The 4,700-nt window shown below is 33.1% G+C and overlaps 1 non-coding gene across 1 annotated transcript; it reads left to right on the forward strand.

The window, feature by feature from the left end:
* Positions 1 to 3,651: 3,651 nt before the first annotated feature.
* LOC111726897 lies at positions 3,652 to 3,758 on the forward strand. Its single transcript, XR_002774563.1, has one exon. It is a non-coding gene; the product is annotated as a U6 spliceosomal RNA (small nuclear RNA).
* Positions 3,759 to 4,700: the final 942 nt, after the last annotated feature.

Here is a 4,700-nt window from a genome sequence, read left to right on the forward strand (position 1 = left end):
AAACCTCTTCACAGATTAAGTTGCATAAAAATTATCTAATCTTTGAAGTTATTGTAAAATCCTCTAATAAATTTTCTGGGGCTTTATCCTTAAAAAAAAAATTCCTTCATAAATGTTTCCACTCATATGGAGATAGATATGAATATACTTTCTGTCTTTATTGGTGTCAGTTTTGGTTTCCTAGAAAATTGTCTATGTCATTTAAGTTTTCAAAAATATTTGCATCCTTATTTGTGCTTTATGAAGACAACCTTCTGTATTACTTTGTGAGGGAGATTTATACCTATTATAACTTCATTGTGAATTGTGAGCTTTTCCTTTGTAAAGTATCCTTACCTATTCTTATCTATTTCATTTGAATTCATTATGAATTGATATGAATCCAACTATGTCTAAAATTACAAATGCTGATTTATGGCTATTTGGCAAAACAGTCTACTACAGTCATGTTAATTTCCTCTGTTTTATTGATAATGTCCTCTGCATCATTACTTCATGTTATTCATTTATGTTTTTGTTTCTCCCATTTTTCTTAACTGAATTAGCTAGTGGTTTCTTTATCTTGTTAATATTTTTTTTCTGAAGAGCTAGTCAGCATTTTTACTATTTTTATTTCTACTACTTTCTTCCTTGTTGATAATTTCCATATTAATCTTCAACATTTCCTTTGCTTTGCTTTATTTTAATTTACTCTTTTTCTTTTCCTTTTCTAAATTCTTAAGTTTGGCATTTGGTTCGATTTTTCAGCCTTAATTGTGTTAAATACTTAAAACCATTAATTGTCCTCAGATTACTGCTTTTGTTATATCTCCTTTGCCTTTTTCATATATAAATTCTGTGTTTTCAGTTTGTATGTACTCTTTGTTGTTTAGCAATTGGTTTGCCTTGTGTTTAATTTGCAGGTAAAAATAACATTTTGGGAATTGTTTTTTATTTTTGTAATAGAGTTATAATTTTATTGAATTTTAATTATTGAGTGTTCATCTATTATATCTAGTTGGAACTTATCAAGTTTTTATTCACAAATGTCCTTTGGGTATTTGAGTGGAAGGTATATTTTCTGTTATTGAAATATAAAAGTTAACTTATAAAATATATCTTAGTGATTAAATTATCTGTCTTACTGATAAGTTATATAGTTATAAGTAATTATAAATTTTATTTATTTTTTATCCACTAGACCTGACTTAAATTGAGAATCCTTTTATAAAATCTAGTATTAGTGTGTTTCTGTTTGTTTCTCCTTACATTTCTAGGATATCTGAGTTAAGAATAGTCTTCTGTGTTGTTTAGTGTATAAATATTCTTTTCACATGTCGTTTATGAGTAATGGCCTTTAGCATTAAAAAGTGCCAGTCTTGGTCTCATTTTGCTTTGAGGCCTGAACTCAACTATGTTCATATCAACATTGTAACACCTAATTTATTATTTTCATTTGCCTACTAAATCTTTGTCTTTCTTTTTCTTTTTTTTTTTTTCATTTTATTTATTTTTGTTTAGACATAGTTTCATGTTGTCACCTTTGGTAGAGTGCCATAGCATCAAAGCTCAAAGCAACCTTCAGGGCTAAAGTGATCTCCCTGCCTCAACCCTCCTGAGTAGCTGGAAATACAGATGCCTGCCACAAGGCCTGGCTATTTTTAGAGATTGGGTCTCTCTCTTGCTCAGGCTGGTCTTGAACTCCTGAGTTCAGGCAATCCACCTACCTCAGCCTCCCAAAGTACCAGGATTCAGGCATGAGCCATCATGCTTGATCCCTTACCTTTATTTTTAGTTATTCTGATTCACTTTATTTAAATATGTCTTTTAGTTACTGAACAGAGTAGAATCTGTAATATGAGACAACCTGAAATTCACTTTTTTTTTAATGCAATTGCTTATTAAATTTCCTACACACAATTTTATGCTATGTATTAGTTCAGGAAGCAAATGCATAAACACTTATAATTATTTTCGTAATCATCATAATTCATGGTCTGGCTTTAGGTAACTAGAGGGAAGATTGGATAGCAAGGCAATGAGATAATATATCTCTGATTATCAATGACAGGCTGTCTTATTTGATAGAAAGAGATACACCCAGTGAGAAATATAGCAATTTTATTCACTATATTTCAATTTAACAAATGTTTTTGAACACTATTCTTGCCCTGAGAATACTATCTAAACTTTGGAAAAAGCAGTATGTCTTCTCTCCTTGCAGATTAATGGATGCTTTCCAGATAGCTGGACACTAACTGTTACACGTCTTCCACTCAGTCCATTGTCCTTGTCACTATGTCATGTTAAACTAATGAGCAAAGCTGAGGAAGCCATGCTAGCAATAACTAACATAACTAATGAATGTTTATGTACATCATGAACAAATGAATTTACTGCATTTTATCACAATACTCTCATACTTTACTTTTTTGCAATTCATTCATTTTAATGTGCCATGAACTTGAAATGAACTTGAAATGTTCTAAAATTCATTTTTATTTAGTATGTGAGATAAGCCTTTACCTAACAATTGACATGACATTTTATTTTCAACTTTTTCACTTATAATTCATGTTGTTTTTATCCCCACTATATGATGTTTTCTCAACTATATTTATTTTTAATTTATTTTGTTATTGAGGAAGGTTTTTGTTGTTATTGTTATTCTGGGGATAACATTTATACAATAATTTGGTATAATAATGTTTATAGCCTTGTTTAGGCCTCTGTTACCCTTTGATCCCAACTATTCCCTATATAATTGTTACCAGAAGACGAGGACTGATGGAGAGAAAGAGCACCCAAACATGTTTATAATAGGAAGGGCTTTCTTTCAGCTGGCAGAGCAAACTGCATAGAAGAATTCAAAATGGCCACACTCTCCAACTAGCTTTGGTGTTTCTCTCTATCTCCAGTCAAAAAATTCAAACCCACAAGTACCTTTCTCATTGGTCAGTTTAAATCAAGCAGGAGAAATTGTTCCAGCCTCCACAGAACTAAAGGATTACCCAGAAGCAGAATTTCTAGGTCCCAGGAATCTAAGTCTACAAATTCCTAAGAGCTAAGTCACCGTGGAGAGGACCCTGCAGGTGTTTCCTTGGGGTCTTCTTGAGAAGACCTCTGTTTTCCTAGACCTCACCCTTCCTGGGTATCCTGTCACAATGAGTGTTTAACTTGTTCCTTTCTCTCCTGTTTCTTCCTCCAATTTTTTAGTTGTTTTATTTTCACTTTGTCACAGTCCATAACATTTACATGCTATTTTTCCACCCACATCCCACCTTTGTTTTAATCTGAGATCAACTCTTAAGTATATTCAGTGTTCCACAGTCAATGTCCCTGATCATTTCTTGGGTTGATGAAGTTTGTTCTTTAATAGATTCCTCAGGAAAGGCTTTTAAATATAACAATCCTTAAGCTTAGTTTACATATTTGCATACTTACTATTATTTCTGTACCTGGAAAATCAAGGAGAACGTCAATAAATTTAAAATCCTTGACTTACTGTTTTTTTGCATTTCCAATAAAGTTTTTCCACTGTTGTAATGTTTGATATGTTTTAATGAGAAGTTTGAGTCAAGCTGATTTTTCTTTCCTCTAGAAGAAATTTGGTACTTTCTCTTGGATGCCCAGAGTATATTTTTTATACTTAAAACCTGAAATGGTGCACTGGTGCTCGCTTTGGTAGCATATATACTAAAATTGGAACGATATAGAGAAGATTAGCAAGGACCCTGCACAAAGATGACAGGAAAATTTGTGAAATGTTCCATATTTAAAAAAAAAAAAACAAAAAAAACTGAAATATTCTTTAGTCTGTATCTGAAAGCTGATCTTTCAATTTTTCACAAGTATATAATGGGCCTTTATAAAATATATACTTAGGTCTTGTTTATTTCTAGGAACTTTTCTTGGAACACTAGTTTTCTTAATTTCTTGAGAGACTCTAATTGTAGGTATTTTTCACTTTCTTAGATAATCTGCATTGTAAACTTTGTTCGTGTTCTTAACTATTTTAATTCTCTCTTCATATTATGCACACAGTCAAATACATTCTACCTTTGTCACCTTTAACTTTGGTGTTTACTTCTGAAATTATTTCATCTATTTAGGTTTGTGTTTCTCAACTACGTTCACTCAAGCCTTTGCCCTTCACTATCTGTAATTGCTTGTTCTAAAGACATTTAATTTCTTGCAGGAGTTTCTCTCTTCTCAGAGTCCTTGTTCTCAGGGTTTAAGGAATGAAACCACAGACCAAGCAAATAAGCAACAGGAAGAGTTTATTGGCAGGGAGAAAGTCTGATAAACATGATAAGCAAAAGAGGGTGAAGGAAGAGAGGAACAGAACCTCTGGCAGCATAGTGGGGGAATCCAAGTCTTCAGTCTTGGGGATTCAAATGCTGCTTTTTCTATCCTGTGGGCAGGGGGTCTTGGGGAAATCTGTCACAATTGACTAGAGATCTTTGGGAGAAAAAAAATTAGCATAGGAATGCAGTCCTTGCAGTTTTTGCCTCAGGCAAGGAATTAGGGTTTGTGTTACCCATGGAAGAAGGAATTGCCCAGAACCTTTCAAACTGCTTTGCTCCTGACCTTGCTAGAGCCCAGAGAATGTGGTCTGGGAAGGGTAGCAGCCTGTTTATGTATAGAGATGGGGGATATGATTTCTGAGTTCACCCAGGCCTACAGAATAGAGGGATCTCTTTCCAACCCTGATCAGAGGA

This window comes from Otolemur garnettii, unplaced genomic scaffold, assembly GCF_000181295.1.
Source record: "Otolemur garnettii isolate 467f Iridium unplaced genomic scaffold, OtoGar3 scaffold00085, whole genome shotgun sequence".
Lineage (NCBI taxonomy): Eukaryota > Metazoa > Chordata > Mammalia > Primates > Galagidae > Otolemur > Otolemur garnettii.